We start from the raw sequence: 20991 nt of genomic DNA, 5'->3' as shown, positions 1-20991 counted from the left end.
CATTCAGGGAGAGGTTGTTAGACAACATTGCCCTCTCAACACGACTACTCCAGGATCACGGGTGGATTATGAACCTGCCAAAATCTCACCTGGAACCAACACGGAGGATTCCGTTCCTGGGGGTGATACTGGATACGGAGGCACAGAAGGTATTCCTTCCATTGGAAAAGGCATTGGTAATTCAGTCGATGTTGCGGGACATTCTAAGACCGACCCAGATATCGGTGCATCTATGCATTCGCCTCCTGGGGAAGATGCAGTACGGAAGGTTTCACGCAAGGTCCTTCCAACTGGATCTGTTGGACGAATGGTCCGGATTGCGTCTTCACATGCACCAGAGGATACGTCTGTCGCCAAAAGCCAGGATTTCTCTTCTGTGGTGGCTTCAGACTTCTTACCTGACCGAGGGCCGAAGGTTCGGGATTCAAAATTGGATTCTGCTAACCACAGACGCAAGCCTCAGAGGTTGGGAAGCAGTCACCCAAGGGGAACAGTTCCAAGGAAAATGGTCAAGTCAGGAAACCATTCTTTCGATCAACATTCTGGAACTCAGGGCTCTATACAAGGCCCTTCTACAGGCATCACATCTTCTTCAGGATCACGCAATTCAGGTTCAGTCGGACAATGTGACGGCAGTAACATACATTAACTGACAGGGCGGAACGAAGAGCAGAGCAGCAATGTCAGAGGTAACAAGGATTCTCCTCTGGGCAGAACGGTATGCTGTGGCATTGTCGGCAGTCTTCATTCTGGGAGTTGACAACTGGGAAGCAGACTTCCTCAGCAGACACGACCTCCACCCAGGGGAGTTTGGCCTTCACCCGGAGGTGTTCGGGTGCTTGACACGTTGGTGAGGAATTCCACAATCGACATGATGGCCTGATGGCTTCTCGTCTCAACAAGAAGCTCAAGCGGTATTGTTAAAGGTCGAGAGACCCACAAGCAGTGGCGGTGGACGCTCTGGTGACTCCATGGGACTACCTGGTGGTGTACGTGTTTCCAGCACTTCCATTGATCCCAAGAATTCTCAAAAGAATAAAAAGGGAAAAGGTTCAAGCTATTCTCATTGCTCCGGACTGGCCAAGAAGGGCCTGGTACACTGATCTACTGGAGATGCTTCTAGAGGACCCATGGCCTCTACCTCTTCACGAAGATTTTCTACAACACGGGTCGTTCGTCTATCAAGACTTACCGCAGCTACGTTTGACGGCATGGAGGTTGAGCGTCAAATTCTAGCCCGGAAAGGGATCCTGGACAGGGTTATTCCAACCTTGATCCAAGCCAGAAAGGGGGTAACATCTAAACATTACCTTGGTGTGAGAACAGGAAATTTCCTTCGGTGGAATTTCAACTGGGACGTTTTCTCCTTTTTCTGCAGTCAGGAGTGGATGTTGGCCTACGTTTGGGCTCCTTTAAAAGTCCAGATTTCGACCTTATCCATTTTATTCCAGAAACAATTGGCTTCTCTCCCGGAGGTTCAGAAATTTTTGAAGGGTGTTCTGCACATCCAACCGCCCTTTATGCCTCCTACGGCATCTCAACGTAGTGTTACAGTTCCTGCAATCGGAATGGTTTGAGCCTTTACAGGACGTTGACGGCAAGTTTCTTACGTGGTAGGCCGTCACACTGTTGGCCTTGGCTTCAGCAAGGCGTGTGTCGGAGCTGGGGGCCTTGTCTCACAAAAGCCCCTATTTGATTTTTCATGAAGATAGAGCTGAACTCAGAACTCGTCAGCAGTTTCTTCCAAAGGTGGTGTTTGCGTTTCATATCAGCCAACCTATTGTGGTTCCGGTGGTTAGCGACACCTCTGTTACTTCAAAGTACTTGGATGTTGTGAGGGCTTTGAAGGTCTATGTGAAGCGGACAGGTCGTCACAGGAAATCGGACTCGCTGTTTGTTTTCTATGATCCCAATAAAATTGGGTGTCCTGCTTCAAAGCAGTTTATTGCTCGCTGGATCAGGTTTACTATCCAGCATGCTGATTCTATGGCAGGTGTTTGCCGGTTCCAAGATCTGTACAGACCCACTCTATTAGGTCGGTGGGTTCTTCCTGGGCGGCTGCCCGGGGTGTCTCGGCTTTACAGCTCTGCTGAGCAGCTACTTGGTCAGGTTCGAACATGTTTGCTAAGTTCTACAAGTTCGATACTTTGTCCTCTGAGGACCTTCAGTTTGGTAAATCTGTTCTGCGGGAACCTCAGCACTCTCCCACCCGGTTTGGGAGCTTTGGTACATCCCCATGGTACTAATGTGGACCCCAGTATCCTCTAGAACGAAAGAGGTAAAAAAAATTCTCATAGTTTGTAGAGGATACTGGGCACCTGCCCAGTGCTTCGTGTTTTCCTGCACTTTTACTTGGTTCAGTATTGTTGTTGGTTCAGCTGTTGCTGTTCCTGTTCAAGTTTGGTTAGCATGGCTTTCCTCTTGTTTTGTGTGTGCTGGTTCGAATCTCACCACTGTTCTTTTAAATCCTCTCAAAGTATGTCCGTCTCCTCGGGCACAGTTTCTAGACTGAGTCTGGTAGGAGGGGCATAGAGGGAGGAGCCAGCGCACACTATTGATTTCTTAAAGTGCCCAAGGCTCCTAGATGACCCGTCTATACTCAATGGTACTAATGTGGACCCCAGTATCCTCTACGGACTACGAGAAAAGGATATACCGGTAGGTAATTAAAATCCTATTTTTACTTTTAGCATATTATATGCTCATATTTGTTTGTAGTTTTAAATAAATGTCTGGTATTTTATATGGCTGACTCTAACTTAATGTTCTTAGGGCCTTGTTCGGGTTTTTAGCAATCCAAAAACGTTAGCAGTTGGGCAAAACCATGTGCAGTGCAGGTGGGGCAGATGTAACATGTACAGAGAGAGTTAGATTTGGGTGGGGTGTGTTCAAACTGAAATCTAAATTGCAGTGTAGAAATTAAGCAGCCAGTATTTACCCTGCACAGAAACAATATAATCCGCCCAAATCTAACTCTCTCTTCACGTTACATCTGCCCCAACTGCAGTGCAGCATGGTGATGCCCAATTGCTAACATTTTTTCGTTTGCGAACAAACCTGAATAACCCCCTTAGTTTTTAACACACCACTAGCGGTTTGTACCTGATCTTTTTCTTTTTGGGTTCTATATATACTGTAAGTAAAACGGACAGAGTTTTATCAGTACAGCAGCTTGGGGTGTTATGCTGTGAGATACAGCGAATAATTAGTTATTCATTATCTTATAAAGTGTTTTACATACACAAAAGGTCACTGAACCAGTGCCATCAGGAGTCAATCCAATTTATCTTGTCTTTAGGGATATTCTCTACACTGTGATAACCATATTCATTTCATTTTGGGGTAACCCATAGCATTTTATGTGTTTCGTGCAGGCTAAACTTCCCATACACCGGTAGATTGGTCTAGAAGAATTTAGAGTCATGTGTCTCACCAAATTGAATGTGATTGGAAAGTCTAGTTGTTTGCCTATCATCTGTTACCTTACACCAGGGGTGGGGAACCGTTGTTGAAATACACATACCAACATGCCCTGCAACAGTTTTGCTATTTGGTCATGCTAAAACTGTTGCAGGGCATGCTGGGATCTGTAGTTCAACAACAGCTGGAGGGCCGCAGGTTCTCCACCCCTGCCTTACACTGTGCACCATGGGGGTTATTCAGGTTTGTTAGCAAACCAAAAAAGCACACTAATGGGCAAAACCATGTCGCACTGCAGGTGGGGCAGATGTAACATGTGCAGAGAGATTTAGATTTGAGTGGGTTACTGTACAGTATATTGTTTCTGTGCAGAGGTAAATACTGGTTGCTTTATTTTTACACTGCAATTTGGATTTTATTTGGATCACACCCCACCGAAATCTTAATCTCTCTGCACATGTTACATCTGCCCTACCTGCAGTGCAACATGGTTTTGTCCATTCGTGTGCTTTTTTGGTTTCCTAACAAAGCTGAATAGGCCCAATATTCTTTATAGGTCTGTGTATGAGTGAAAAATATATAAATAGCGTCATCTTCAGGTGGCATGACTATACATGATATTGAGGCAAGTAAAGCTATGTACAGTATGTTTTATTAAATACTTAAACATCAGAGGAAAACTAATGCAGAGTTCTGCTGCTTTCATAGCCTATACTTGGAATTAGGAAGAAGCCACATACATGATATATGGCAAACTCATGTTCTTGTATAAAAATATGTATTTGGGTTTTAGTTTAAGCATACAACAGAAGGTGGTTTTAAGTCATACTCATAGGTACTGAAAATGGACAGAACCACTCTATGAACAAACTCTTAAGCGGGGTACACACTAAAGCGATGTTGGGCCGATATACCGTTTCGTAACGACAAATTGTCTACATAGCTCTGAGTGTACGGGTGGTTGCGCACTCCCGCTGTCCCTAGCAACAGACGCTAGGTTTAATGTGCTGCCTATTTAACCTAGTGATATCGCTAGCGACGTTGGTTATGCTTATGAAGGACGGAACATGATTGTTGTGTCCTTCATAAAAATAGTTCTTATGTGTACACAGTATCTGGGCTTAAGGGCGTTCGTTCCGATGTCGCAACAAATACCCATCGCTCCAGTGTGTATCCATCTTAAGACTCCACTTTGAACAAGATGTTTTATATAATGTTTGAATCCATTTGCACTCTCTGTACTCACAAAACACCCTAAGCAAGTGTCTGATGCTGGCCATACACTAGGACGATATTGCATACGAATGTACGATTTCGACGTGTTGTTCGATGCATCGTGTGCACATTGTGCATGTTTTGGGTACAATTGTGATGCCAGGCCCTGCATCAAATGATCATACATGCAGCCCATTTTATCCATCGTAATCATTTTCACATAGTACCTTGTTTTATGCACATACGATGCATCGTTTGATGGATCATTCGATCAGCATCATTTTGAGTGGCATTTTTTTCAAGGTGGTCACATGCTTTTGTGAGGCATACAATCGCTTGATAGATTGTATGCTTCATTGTATGCACATCGTGTGTCTAGAGCTCCCAGAGGAATTGAATGGAAATCGTGACGGGAATCGGATCGGATGCTGGTCGTTCTAGTGTATGGCTAGCCTAAAGCCTGGAGGTGATAGAGTATCTCACACATGCATCGTGACCTGCAGGATTGCCATCGTTTGGGTACTCAGGAACTAGGCTCTTCAGATTGTTTTGGTGAAGGCCATTTTCTTGGAGATCAAGGTGTATTAAACTCATGTACTGAACTCCATAAAGATGGTTTCTGTAATTGGGACATCATTTTGTTTTGTTTTTCCAAATGAAGACTTGATTTGTCCTTGTCTCCATGAGTGATTATTCTTAATGATGTATGGGCACTTTTGTTTTGTGGAAATTGACCCCTGTATTACTGCAACAACTGGAAGCACAGTCAGACTATGTGTTTAGCTGCATTTGATTGATTGATTGATTGATTAATTAACGATGCATCTTGCCTTTCATTGCTGCATCGTGTGACTATCTAAACAACGCTCCTCTGCTTTCAACATCACTGATTTCCCTGTGTGGATTTAACATTATAGAGACAGCTTTACAATCCTTTCTCTTATCCTATTTTATACATCCTATGAAGTATATACTTAAACTATACTGTAACCGTAAAAGGGTTTTATTAAGAATAACCCACTGACCATAAGGAGTCTATTCTATTCCTTGTGGTCGGGCACTAAAAGCCATGAGAGGTGTGAGTTTGGGTGCCATTGAAGTGTGAAGTCATGGCAACGGGATTTCACACACTTTGCGGGGAATTGGATTGACCTATCCTTACATAATACTCTGCCATTTAAATACTATCTCATTCCATAAAAATGTTGCCTTGTATTTGGTATAAAAATGGTGGTGATAGTGTCGTATTTATTTGGTTTTGTAACTGACGCGACAATTTCATGGACTGAGCCAACACTGAAGATAAGGTGCACCAGCTGAGACGTCTGAAAATATAACCCTGAAAGTTACATGTGTACAATACATTGGGCCTAATTCAGACCTGATCACAGTGCAAATTTGATCATGGTTTTGCCCATTACTAGAGTGACCATATTATCCCTTTTACCTGGGACACTCGTGGATTACACAGGTTCTGTGGCTGGTTAAAACCATCTGAAATGTAGGCTTGAAGTCAGCCAGCCACAGAACCTGTGTAATCCATAAGCGTCCCAGGTAAAAGGGATAATATGGTCACTCTAGTAATGGGCAAAACCATGTACACTGCAGGTGGGGCAAAACCATGTGCACTGCAGGTGCATGAGAGAGTAAAGGGGGGTACTCACGGAGCGATATTCTAAGCAATCTGACTAGATTGCTTAGAATTTAAGCAGGATCGCTCTGTGTGTACCCCATACAGCGATAGCTGTAGATTGGCCTGCTAGATTGGCCTGCTGGGTGAAGTGAGCGGCCCCCCATCTCCTCCCGCACGCTCAGCACAGATCGCGCTGTGCTGAGCGGTTCGCTCAGCACGCATCTCTCCCACATCGGCCCGTCTATATGGGCCTTTAGATTTGGGTGGGTTATATTGTTTCTGTGCAGGGTACATACTGGCTGCTTTATTTTTACCCTGCAATTTAGATTACAGGATGAACACACCCCACCCAAATCTACTCTCTCTGCACATGTTATATCTGCCCCCCCTCCTGCAGTGCACATGGTTTTGCCCATTAGCTAACAAATTTGCTGCTGTCATCAGGTCTGAATTAGGCCCAATGTTAGATGATGATCTTCCTGATGTTTCACCACAGTTTTAAATCACCCTAAAAAAACAAGCTCACAATAGGTAAGTATCAACAGTTAGTCTACGTCTCAATGTGTCCTCTTCAATATACACAATACAGAATGTATGGAAACTAATTGTTTTTAATTTGCAAAGCACGATCCACAAACTCCGACATTACAGATTTTAAGGCTGGTCATGTTTGAGTCAAGAAGGTTAAATCAAATTGAGTAAGGTACTAATTAAGGGCCAGATCCAGACCTGGATGCAGCTGCGCGGTCGCTTGCAGCGAACGAATCCAGGTGGACTGCGCAGGCGCACTAATTGTGTGCGAACTTACACCTTGCGGCTGCATCCCAGAAAGATGCGGCGGGAATATGATTGAGGACGTACGGGGATCAATTTCGGGGCGGCTGCGTGACGTCACATGCAGCCGCTCCGGAATAAAAATGGGCGCTGACCGCCTGACAACACAGCCAGGTTGCTCCGCCAGGGGTCAGCCTTAGATCCGAGGCATCCGCAATTAGTTTGCAGACGCATGGGGGGGCCTCACACCCTGTGCTGGGCAGCCCCCAGCATGTGCAGAGATGAACGTAGGTCTGGCTGCGTATGCAGTAATCTGCGTTCATCTCTGAATAACCGCCTAAGTCATCTGTGCTCAAGCATGGATATCCTTTAAACCTGGACTGTTATGGTGGAGTTTGGGAAACTGGTGTCACCTGTAATGTATCTGTTTTTTCAAGAGCACGGCTTATGGAAACACTTATTTGTGTGCAATATAATGACGTGACGTTCCCCCATAAATTAGTTGTAAAACATGATCAGGGCGCACTGATCCAATTATTTTCATATAGTCACTGCCGTCAGCCCAAAAGGTTCTGAACTCTAACTTTGGGTTGATTCCATACGGCTCCTGAGTTGAATGATTAACACAAGCAAGCATGGGAGTGTGTAAAAGTAAAAGCCTTTCTCTGTGCCAGTAACCATGTGTATGCACCTGCGGACATTTGGAATATGTTGCAGATTTTTGGATGTTTGTTGCGCTATTTCAGTGTCTTTTAAGCATATAATTGCACTCTAAAACAACTCTATTTCTAGTCATAGAAACCAATTCATAGAAACCAATACAATCTCATATAATCATCCTTTATTTATATACTGCCACAAGGTACCCGCAGCGCCTTACAAAATGCAGAAACTGAATCAACAAAACAAGAAAAAAGTGACTTACAGTACAGAACATAGCAGGACACTGACGTACTTTATAAACATTGCTGCCAGGGGTGTATCTAGGTGTCTGAGCACCCATGGCAAAGTAAAGGACTGACATCCCTCTAACACACACACACACACACACACACACACACACACGCGCTAAAAAGGGGCATTGTCGCTTTGTCTCCTCCTCATTCCCACTGCAGAGGGGGACCAGGCAGGGCTGCCCCCTGTCCCCTGCCCTATTCGCACTGGTGGTAGAACCGTTGGCGTGTCTCATTAGAAGTGCTGCTACTATACCCGGTTTTAAAATTGGCCCGAGAGAGGATAAAATAGCTCTGTACGCAGATGACATATTGCTTTTTGTCTCCAATTACTCTGTCACCATGCCTATTATCCTTACCATAATTAATGACTTTGGGGGTGTACTCGGGCCTTTTGATTAACTGGGATAAATCATGTATAATGCCACTCAGGGGCCGATGCCCAGAGACTCCTAAAATATCCCTCCCACTTCAGTGGGTGGAGGCCTTTAAGTACTTGGGAATTTGGATATCTAACGACCCATCCCGATATATAAACCTTAATGTACAACCCCAATTGGACTATTTGAAATCACGGATAGCGATCTGGAGTAGGCTCCCGCTGACTGTCACCGGGAGAATTAGTCTAATTAAAATGACGGCACAACCTAAGTTACTGTATATACTGCAACACTCCCCGATTTATATCCCCCAAGCGATATTTAAACACATGGATAGTTGCATATCCTCCATAATATGGTCTAGCAAGAGAGTACGGATTAAACTGAACACCCTGACGCGGGATAGGAACTCTGGGGGCATGGCGGTACCATCTTTTAGACTGTATTACTGGGCCACTCAACTAGCACATATCTATGACTGGCTTAAAGACGAATCTGGGCTGGATCTTCCCTCCCTGGTGGTGTCGACATTGGCTCCTGGGCTCACTCCATTGAACTGCTTGCTATCTGGCAATAACAACTTAATTGGCCTACCAATATTTAAGCAGGCAGTGATGATTTGGAAGCAAGCTGGTACTCTGCTTTTGAGTGAGGGCTGGGATCCGGATGCACCATTAGATGGAACCATTGGATTTAAGGAACTGAGGGGTCTGGGGATCCGTGACGTATGGGGCAGATGGGGTGTATATGCTATTGGACAGTTATACTCTGGGAATGTGTTTAAATCCTTTTCGCAACTACAATCAGAATATCCAATTCCCCATACCTACTTTTATAGATATTTACAGTTACGACATGCCTGCTCTGCTCAGTTCACTGGTAACTCAATTCAGCTGCAGCAGTCCCCTGTTAGGCTAATGTTGCAGTCCCTGGATGGCTCCCATCTCACGTCCCGGATATATTCTAGTCTGCTCACCTCGCAGCATCCTACTGACATGCCACTCCTTCGTTTAAAATGGGAGGCAGACTTGGGGTCCTTGTCCCAGGACGCTTGGGATGCTGCTCTAGGAGGTCCCCGCACCTCCTCCACTTCAGCAAGATTCCAACAGATTCAACTATTCATACTTCACAGAGTGTACATTACCCCTATGCGCTTGCTACAGATGGGGGGTAGGGGGGATTCCAACTGCCCTAAATGCGGCTTGTTGGAGGGCACGTTCTGGCATCTATTATGGGATTGTCCTATGGTTAAGGTATTCTGGAATGAGGTTATTCGAGTTATGAATGATACCGGGATACCCTTAGATACATGCACGCCTGCTGTATGTTTACTAGCGGCTTTTGATGACGATGCCCTTGATAAAAATAAGAATTTACTTACCGATAATTCTATTTCTCGTAGTCCGTAGTGGATGCTGGGGACTCCGTCAGGACCATGGGGGGATAGCGGCTCCGCAGGAGACAGGGCACAAAAGCAAGCTTTTAGGATCACATGGTGTGTACTGGCTCCTCCCCCTATGACCCTCCTCCAAGCCTCAGTTAGGTACTGTGCCCGGACGAGCGTACACAATAAGGAAGGATCTTGAATCCCGGGTAAGACTCATACCAGCCACACCAATCACACCGTACAACTTGTGATCTGAACCCAGTTAACAGTATGATAACAAAGAAGTAGCCTCTTAAAAAAGATGGCTCACAACAATAATAACCCGATTTTTGTAACAATAACTATGTACAAGTAATGCAGACAATCCGCACTTGGGATGGGCGCCCAGCATCCACTACGGACTACGAGAAATAGAATTATCGGTAAGTAAATTCTTATTTTCTCTAACGTCCTAGTGGATGCTGGGGACTCCGTCAGGACCATGGGGATTATACCAAAGCTCCCAAACGGGCGGGAGAGTGCGGATGACTCTGCAGCACCGAATGAGAGAACTCCAAGTCCTCTTTAGCCAGAGTATCAAATTTGTAAAATTTTACAAACGTGTTCTCCCCTGACCACGTAGCTGCTCGGCAAAGTTGTAATGCCGAGACCCCTCGGGCAGCCGCCCAAGATGAGCCCACCTTCCTTGTGGAGTGGGCTTTTACAGTTTTAGGCTGTGGCAGGCCTGCCACAGAATGTGCAAGTTGAATTGTGCTACAGATCCAACGAGCAATCGTCTGCTTAGACGCAGGAGCACCCATCTTGTTGGGTGCATACAAGATAAACAACGAGTCAGATTTTCTGACTCCAGCTGTCCTTGAAATATATATTTTCAATGCTCTGACAACGTCCAGTAACTTGGAGTCCTCCAAGTCGCTAGTAGCCGCAGGCACCACAATAGGCTGGTTCAAGTGAAAAGCCGAAACCACCTTAGGGAGAAAATGAGGACGTGTCCGCAGTTCTGCCCTGTCCGAATGGAAAATCAGATATGGGCTTTTGTACGATAAAGCCGCCAACTCTGAAACTCTCCTGGCTGAAGCCAGGGCCAATAGCATGGTTACTTTCCATGTAAGATACTTCAAATCTACCGATTTGAGAGGCTCAAACCAATGAGATTTGAGAAATTCCAAAACTACGTTTAGATCCCACGGTGCCACTGGAGGCACAATTGGGGGTTGTATATGTAGTACACCCTTGACAAAAGTTTGTACTTCAGGCACTGAAGCCAATTTTTTCTGGAAGAAGATTGATAAGGCCGAAATTTGAACTTTAATAGACCCCAATTTGAGGCCCATAGACAATCCTGCCTGCAGGAAATGTAGGAATCGACCCAATTGAAATTCTTCCGTTGGGGCCTTCTTGGCCTCACACCACGCAACATATTTTCTCCAAATGCGGTGATAATGTTGTGCGGTCACTTCCTTCCTAGCTTTAATCAAGGTAGGAATAACTTCCTCTGGAATGCCCTTTTCTTTTAGAATCCGGCGTTCAACCGCCATGCCGTCAAACGCAGTCGCGGTAAGTCTTGGAACATACAAGGTCCCTGCTGAAGCAGATCCCTTCTTAGAGGTAGAGGCCACGGATCTTCCGTGAGCATCTCTTGAAGTTCCGGATACCAAGTTCTTCTTGGCCAATCCGGAGCCACTAGTATTGTTCTTACTCCCCTTTTCCGTATAATTCTCAGTACCTTTGGTATGAGAGGCAGAGGAGGAAACACATACACTGACTGGTACACCCACGGTGTTACCAGAGCGTCCACAGCTATTGCCTGAGGGTCTCTTGACCTGGCGCAATATCTGTCCAGTTTTTTGTTGAGGCGAGACGCCATCATGTCCACCTTTGGTTTTTCCCAATGGTTCACAATCATGTGGAAAACTTCCGGATGAAGTCCCCACTCTCCCGGGTGAAGGTCGTGTCTGCTGAGGAAGTCTGCTTCCCAGTTGTCCACTCCCGGGATGAACACTGCTGACAGTGCTATGACATGATTTTCCGCCCAGCGAAGAATCCTTGCAGCTTCTGTCATTGCTCTTCTGCTTCTCGTGCCGCCTTGTCTGTTTACGTGGGCGACTGCCGTGATGTTGTCCGACTGGATCAACACCGGCTGACCCTGAAGCAGCGGTTTCGCCAAGCTTAGAGCATTGTAGATTGCTCTTAGCTCTAGTATATTTATGTGAAGAGACGTCTCCAGGTTTGACCATACACCCTGGAAGTTTCTTCCCTGTGTGACTGCTCCCCAGCCCCGTAGGCTGGCATCCGTAGTCACCAGGACCCAGTCCTGTATGCCGAACCTGCGGCCCTCTAACAGATGGGCACTCTGCAACCACCACAGGAGAGACAACCTTGTCCTTGGTGACAGTGTTATCCGCTGATGCATGTGCAGATGCGATCCGGACCATTTGTCCAGCAGATCCCACTGAAATATTCGTGCATGGAATCTGTCGAATGGAATTGCTTCGTAAGAAGCCACCATCTTTCCCAGGACTCTTGTGCATTGATGTACTGACACATTTCCTGGTTTTAGGAGGTTCCTGACAAGTTCGGATAACTCCCTTGCTTTCTCCTCCGGGAGAAACACCTTTTTCTGAACCGTGTCCAGAATCATTCCCAGGAACAGCAGACGTGTTGTCGGGGACAATTGAGATTTTGGAAGATTCAGAATCCACCCGTGTTGTTGAAGCACTACTTGGGTTAGTGCTACACCGACTTCCAGCTGTTCTCTGGACTTTGCCCTTATCAGGAGATCGTCCAAGTAAGGGATAATTAATACGCCTTTTCTTCGTAGAAGAACCATCATTTCGGTCATTACCTTGGTAAAGACCCGAGGTGCCGTGGACAACCCAAACGGCAGCGTTTGAAACTGATAATGACAGTCTTGTATCACGAACCTGAGATACCCTTGGTGTGAGGGGTAAATTGGGACATGCAGATAAGCATCTTTTATGTCCAGGGACACCATGAAGTCCCCTTCTTCCAGATTCGCTATCACTGCTCTTAGTGACTCCATCTTGAACTTGAATTTCTGTATGTACAGGTTCAAGGATTTCAGATTTAGAATAGGTCTTACCGAACCGTCCGGCTTCGGTACCACAAATAGTGTGGAATAATACCCCTTTCCCTGTTGTAGGAGGGGTACCTTGACTATCACCTGCTGAGAATACAGCTTGTGAATGGCTTCCAATACCGTCGCCCTTTCTGAGGGAGACGTTGGTAAAGCAGACTTTAGGAAACGGCGAGGGGGAGATCTTTCGAATTCCAACATGTAACCCTGAGATACTATCTGCAGGATCCACGGGTCCACCTGTGAGCGAGCCCACTGATTGCTGAAAATCTTTAGTCGACCCCCCACCGCTCCTGAGTCCGCTTGTAAAGCCCCAGCGTCATGCTGATGGCTTTGTAGAACCCGGGGCGGGCTTCTGGTCCTGGGCAGGGGCTGCTTGCTGCCCTCTCTTACCCTTTCCTCTGCCTCGTGGCAGATAAGACTGTCCTTTTGCCCGCTTGTTTTTATAGGAGCGAAAGGACTGCGGCTGAAAAGACGGTGTCTTTTTCTGTTGGGAGGGGGTCTGAGGTAAAAAAGTGGATTTGCCGGCAGTTGCCGTGGCCACCAGATCCGATAGACCAACCCCAAATAATTCCTCTCCTTTATATGGCAATACTTCCATATGCCTTTTGGAATCCGCATCACCTGACCACTGTCGCGTCCATAAACTTCTTCTGGCAGATATGGACATCGCACTTACTCTCGATGCCAGAGTGCAAACATCCCTCTGAGCATCTCGCATATAAAGAAACGCATCCTTTAATTGCTCTAGAGTCAATAAAATACTGTCCCTATCCAGGGTATCAATATTTTCAGTCAGGGAATCCAACCACACTACCCCAGCACTGCACATCCAGGCTGAGGCTATTGCTGGTCGGAGTATAACACCAGTATGCGTGTATATACTCTTCAGGGTAGTTTCCAGCCTCCTATCTGCTGGATCCTTGAGGGCGGCCGTATCTGGAGACGGCAACGCCACTTGTTTTGATAAACGTGTGAGCGCTTTATCCACCCTAGGGGGTGTTTCCCAGCGCGCCCTAACCTCTGGTGGGAAAGGGTATAATGCCAATAACTTCTTAGAAATTAGCAGTTTTCTATCTGGGTTAACCCACGCTTCATCACACACGTCATTCAATTCCTCTGATTCTGGAAAAGCTACAGGTAGTTTTTTCACCCCCCACATAATACCCCTTTTTGAGGTACCTGCAGTATCAGAGATCTGCAAAGCCTCCTTCATTGCCGTGATCATATAACGTGTGGCCCTATTGGAAAATACGTTTGTTTCTTCACCGTCGACACTAGATTCATCTGTGTCGGTACCTGTGTCGACTGACTGAGGTAAGGGACGTTTTACAGCCCCTGACGGTGTCTGAGACGCCTGAGCAGGTACTAACTGGTTTTCCGGCCGTCTCATTTCGTCAACTGACTTTTGTAATGTACTAACATTATCACGTAATTCCATAATTAAAGCCATCCATTCCGGTGTCGACTCCCTAGGGGGTGACATCACCATTACCGGCAATTGCTCCGCCTCCACACCAACATCGTCCTCATACATGTCGACACACACGTATCGACACACAGCAGACACACAGGGAATGCTCTTATCGAAGACAGGACCCCACTAGCCCTTTGGGGAGACAGAGGGAGAGTTTGCCAGCACACACCAAAAGCGCTATAAAATGTATATAAACAACCCTAAAAGGTGTTGTTTTTGTTATATGCGCTTTAAATATATAAATATCGCCAAAATATGCCCCCCTTCTCTTTGTTACCCTGTTTCTGTAGTGCAGTGCAGGGGAGAGTCCTGGGAGCCTTCCTCACAGCGGAGCTGAGCAGGAAAATGGCACTGTGTGCTGAGGAGAATAAGCCCCGCCCCCTTTTCGGCGGGCTTTTCTCCCGGGTTTTGAGATATCTGGCCTGGGTTAAATACATACATATAGCCTCAATGGCTATATGTGATGTATTCTTTGCCATCAAAGGTATTAAATATTGCTGCCCAGGGCGCCCCCAGCAGCGCCCTGCACCCTCCGTGACCGTTCAGTGTGAAGTGTGTAGCAACAATGGCGCACAGCTGCAGTGCTGTGCGCTACCTTCATGAAGGCTGAAGAGCCTTCTGCCGCCTGTTTCCGGACCCTCGATCTTCAGCATCTGTAAGGGGGATCGGCGGCGCGGCTCCGGGACGAACCCCAGGGTGACCTGTGTTCCGACTCCCTCTGAAGCTATGTCCAGTAGCCTAAGACTCCAATCCATCCTGCACGCAGGTGAGTTGAAAATCTCTCCCCTAAGTCCCTCGATGCAGTGAGCCTGTTGCCAGCAGGACTCACTGAAAATAATAAACCTAAAAACTTTTTCAAAGCAGCTCTTTAGGAGAGCCACCTAGATTGCACCCTGCTCGGACGGGCACAAAAACCTAACTGAGGCTTGGAGGAGGGTCATAGGGGGAGGAGCCAGTACACACCATGTGATCCTAAAAGCTTGCTTTTGTGCCCTGTCTCCTGCGGAGCCGCTATCCCCCCATGGTCCTGACGGAGTCCCCAGCATCCACTAGGACGTTAGAGAAAATATGCAACGATACATTGCCAACCTATGCATGCTGGCCAAGGTCTGCATAGCCAGACTATGGATGGCCACTAGCGCTCCTTGCACCGCAGCCTGGATATCCCTCACTAACGAGGTTGTTAAACACGAAAGGTATGTGTACATGAGTAGACGTGCTGAAACAAAATATTATTGTATTTGGGAAAGGTGGTTAAACTCACCATATATACACCGATAGTTGTGGGACCATGTTTGGATGATAGTGGCTGAATGGGGTTATTAACTAAATACCGATTGATGCCTCTCTAAATCAGTGACTCTGCCGTGCCGGCGCACTCTGGCATGCACTTTTGCACAAGAACCACACGAACTGCTAAATTCTTCCACATATAGTTGTTTATTTGCCTTACCTATATGTACAATTTCTTTGTAAGTATCAAATGCAATACTACTGCTAAGCTTTTCAACAGTTGCTGGGGAGGGTCTATAGTTTGTTGTAATTGTATTTGAATGTTATGGAAAATTTCAATAAAAACTTTTGAATTTAAAAAAAAAAAAAAGGGGCATTGTCACACAATAGTACCCCCGATTCAAATTACACCACACAGTAGTGTCCCTTACATTACACCACACAGTAATGTCCATTATTCATGTTATGCTACACAGTAGTACTTATATACATTATGCCACATGCTAGAGCTCCTTATTGACATTAAACTACACAGTAGTAACCCTTATAAACATTATGCCATGTTAGAGCCCACTACACCACAGTACAGCAGACCCCTTATACACTTTGCGCTGGGTAGAGCCCCTTATACACACTGTGCGAGGTAGAGACCGTTATACACACTGCGCCAGGTAGAGCCCCTTATACACACTGCGCCAGATAGAGCCCCTTATACACATTGCGCCAGGTAGAGCCCCTTATACACACTGCACCAGGTAGCACATTATACGCACGGTGCCAGGTAGCCACTTATAAACACGGTGCCAGGTAGATCCTTATACACACTGCGCCAGGTAGCCCATTTTACACACTGCACCAGGTAGCCCCTTATACACACAGTGCTAGGTAGCCCCTTATAGACACTGCGCCACGTAGCCCCTTATACACATTGCGCCAGGTAGCCCCTTATACACACTGCACCAGCTAGAGCCTCTTAGGAAAGAGAGAGAGTGTGTCTGTCTGTTACTCACAAGGACAAAGTCACTAGCGGGACACCGCCGTGTGGGAGGTGGACAGTACCACGCGGGGACAGGGAGGCTTGAGGTGTGTGGTGCAGTGCGGACAGTGGGGGGCAAATTAGATGACCCTCCCAGGCAGTGCCTCACTCGCAGGGTCGCCCGGCAATATGTAGAGCTGGTAGCAGCCACAGGTGACCGGCACAGCACTGCACTAAAATCAAGAAAATCTACATAAACTACAGCTCCCAGCAGCCGAGAGCTGCCGAGCTCTCAAGGGCAGCTGGGAGCTGTAGTTTATGTAGCGTTTCTTGATTTCAGTGCGGACACCGAACACCACCGCCAGGAACTGTGGCTGCTGCTGCCAGCTCTGCATGTTGCCGGGCGTCACTGTGGGGGGGAGGCACACACAGGTACTGCCTCTAAAAATGTACCCCCTGGCCACGGGTGGCACCACCAGGCAGCACCCCTCCTTTGCTGGCGCCCCTTGCGAGTGCCATCCTGGCCAATGGGTAGATACACCCCTGATTGCTGCATCAGTAGTCATAGTACTCCGATAAGCAGAGCGGAAGAATCCAAGGTGCAATTGTAGGCAGTAGATGATGGGATAAGGGCTGGAAAGCAAGTGAGATAAGAGGGCCCTGCTCGTAAAAACTACATTGTAATGGGGAGGAACATAGGGGGTGATTCCAACTTGACGCCCAACACAGGGCTAGCCCGCCCCGCATGTCAGTCCCTGCCCCGTCGCTAAAATACAGCAATGCTTTTGTACTTCAGGTTCGCATCGGCTGTGTGTGACGTCACGCAGCCGCTGCGGCCCGTCCCCCACATGGTCCGGCCACACCTGCGTTGGCCAGACCGCGCCAACAAAATGGCGGCCAAACGTCGCCATGCCGCCCCCTCCCGCCTCTGCCTGTCAATCAGTTTTTTGCAGCGCTGAGATCAGATATTCGCCGCCTACAGGGGAGTGTATTTTAGCTGTGCAAGTGTGCGAACGCATGTGCAGCCGAGCGGTACACAAAGATCTTTTGCAGATTCTGAGTAGCCCAGGACTTACCGCTGCAATCACTTCAGCCTGTCCGGAACCGGAATTGACGTCAGACACCCGCCCTGCAAACGCTTGGACACGCCTGCGTTTTTCCAACCACTCCCAGAAAATGGTCAGTTCACACCCACAAACGCCTTCCTTCTGTCAGTCTTCTTGCGATCGGCTGTGCGAATGGATTCTTTGTAAAACCCATCGCACAGCAACGATCCGCTTTGTACCCAAACGACGCACCTGCGCATTGCGGTGCATACGCATGCGCAGTTCTGATCTGAACGCAGCGCTGCAAAAAATGCTAGCGAGCGATCAGGTCTGAATTACCCCCATGGAGCAGTAGGTTAGGATGAGTTAATGAGTAATTTACCCCGTGGTCAAATTCAATCCCATGGCCTATTAGTTACAATTTACAGCTCAAACATTATAAGGGGAATTCAATTGGGCGTGAGGTTTTAACCGCAAAAAAAACTTGCGGACCTCGTGCCCAATTTTGGATTACCGTGGCTGTGCATGCTACCGATACCCATGGTGCCCAATTTTTTTTTAAGAAAATGCACCTAGGGTTTTTAGATTTGAAAACCCCTCAACACAAGTAAAAAGAAATAAAAAATACTTGTCCAGTGATCTCCTCTCCATCTTTGCACTGGGGAGGAGGCTGCAGGGAGGTGAGGGGGCTACTGAGAGATGTAGTTCTCCCAGCTGCTGTCTCCAGAGGTGGGGGGGGTCACACACACCAAACAATCATGCGCACGCTCACACATACTGTACTTAAGTTCACTGCTGCTGCAGGAGAACAGGTCCCAAAGCTGGATGAGGGTGAGTAATTACAGACTAATAGTAGGATTTTAATACCTACCGGTAAATCCTTTTCTCCTAGTCCGTAGAGGATGCTGGGGACTCCAAAAGGACCATGGGGTATAGACGGGATTCGCAGGAGACATGGGCACACTATAAGACTTTTACTGGGTGTGAACTGGCTCCTCCCTCTTTGCCCCTCCTCCAGACCTCAGTTATAGGAACTGTGCCCAGGGGAGATGGACATTTTGAGGAAAAGGATTTTTGTTAAACTAAGGGTGAGATATACATACCAGCTCACACCACAAACACACCGTACAACTGGATTAGCAGGAATACCAGATAACAGTATGAACGAAAAAACAGCAACAGGCTGAACATAACCAATATACAACCGTCGTGTAACCGCAAACAACCGCAAGTAACAGTACGCACTGGGATGGGCGCCCAGCATCCTCTACGGACTAGGAGAAAAGGATTTACCGGTAGGTATTAAAATCCTATTTTCTCTTACGTCCTAGAGGATGCTGGGGACTCCAAAAGGACCATGGGGTCTAAACCAAAGCTCCAGACCGGGCGGGAGAGTGCGGACGACTCTGCAGCACCGATTGAGCAAACATGAGGTCCTCATCAGCTAGGGTATCAAACTAGTAGAACTTAGCAAAAGTGTTTGAACCCGACCACGTAGCTGCTCGGCAAAGTTGAAGTGTCGAGACCCCTCGGGCAGCCGCCCAAGATGAGCCCACCTTCCTGGTAGAATGGGCCTTTACTGACTTCGGCAACGGCAACCCAGCCGAAGAATGAGCGTGCTGAATCGTATTACAAATCCAGCGTGCAATAGTCTGCTTGGAAGCAGGATTTCCAATCTTGTTGGAAGCATACAGGACAAACAGCATCTGTTTTCCTAACAAGAGCCGTCCTGGCGACATAAATTTTTAAAGCTCTCACGACATCAAGAGATTTTGGCACCGCCACAGCATGCGTAGCCACAGGCACCACAATAGGTTGATTTATGTGAAACGAAGAAACCACCTTCGGCAGAAATTGTTGACGAGTCCTCAATTCCGCTCTATCCACATAGAAAATCAAATATGGGCTCTTGTGAGACAAAGCCGCCAATTCTGACACCCGTCTGGCGGACGCTAAGGCCAAAAGCATGACCACTTCCCAAGTGAGAAATTTTAACTCAACTTTCGCAAAGGTTCAAACCAGTGAGACATAAGAAATTGTAACACCACTTCAAGATCCCACGGGTGGCACAAACGGAGGATGGATATGCAGCACTCCCTTCACGGAAGTCTGAACTTCGGGTGGGGCGGCCAATTCTTTTTGAAAGAAAATAGATAAAGACGAAATCTGCACTTTGATGGAACCCAAATTCAGGCCTGCATCCACGCCTGCCTGCAAAAAATGGAGGAACGACCCAGGTGAAACTCCTCCGCAGGAGCTTCTTTAGCTTCACACCACGACACATATTTTCTCCAAATACGGTGATAATGCTTCGCCGTGACCTCCTTTCTAGCCTTAAGGAGAGTGGGGATCACTTCCCCGGGAATACCTTTACGAGCTAGGATTTGGCGTTCAACCTCTATGCCGTCAAACGCAGCCGCGGTAAGTCCTGAAATACGCATGGCCCCTGCAGTAACAGGTCCTCTCTGAGAGGAAGCGGCCTAGGATCTTCTATGAGCAATTCCTGAAGATCCGGATACCAGGCCCTCCGTGTCCAATCTGGAACGACGAGTACTGCCGGAATCCTTGTTCGTCTTATGATCCTCAACACCTTTGGAATGAGAGGAAGTGGAGGGAACACATACACCGACTGAAACACCCACGGAGTTACCAGGGCGTCCACTGCACTGGCTTGGGGGTCCCTTGACCTGGAACAATACCTCGGAAGCGTCTTGTTGAGGCGAGACGCCATCATGTCTATTTGAGGAATTCCCCAATGCCTTGTCACTTCTGCAAATACCTCTTGATGGAGGGCCCACTCTCCTGGATGGAGATTGTGTCTGCTGAGGAAGTCTGCTTCCCAGTTGTCCACGCCCGGGAGGAAGACTGCTGACAGAGCGGTCATGTGCTTTTCCGCCCAGCGGAGAACTCTTGTGGCCTCCGCCATTGCCGCTCTGCTCCTTGTTCCGCCCTGGCGGTTTACGTATGCCACCGCTGTTATGTTGTCCGACTGAATCAGGACAGGTAGACCTTGAAGAAGGTTTTTCGCTTGCAGAAGGCTGTTGTAAATGGCTCTTAACTCCAGAACATTTATGTGGAGACAAAATTCCTGGCTTGACCATTTTCCCTGGAAACTTCTTCCTTGTGTGACTGCACCCCAGCCTCGGAGACTTGCATCTGTGGTCAGCAGGACCCAATCCTGGATTCCGAACCTGCGTCCCTCTAGAAGGTGAGAACGTTGCAGCAACCACAGGAGAGAAATTCTGGTCCTGGAAGATAGACTTATTTTCCGGTGCATGTGCAGGTGAGACCCGGACCATTTGTTCAGCAGATCCCACTGAAACACGCGGGCATGAAACCTGCCAAACGGAATGGCTTTGTAAGCCGCAACCATCCTAGCACTCGAGTGCATTGATGAATC

This window comes from Pseudophryne corroboree, chromosome 7, assembly GCF_028390025.1.
Source record: "Pseudophryne corroboree isolate aPseCor3 chromosome 7, aPseCor3.hap2, whole genome shotgun sequence".
Classification (NCBI taxonomy): domain Eukaryota; kingdom Metazoa; phylum Chordata; class Amphibia; order Anura; family Myobatrachidae; genus Pseudophryne; species Pseudophryne corroboree.
This window is presented reverse-complemented; position numbering follows the sequence as displayed.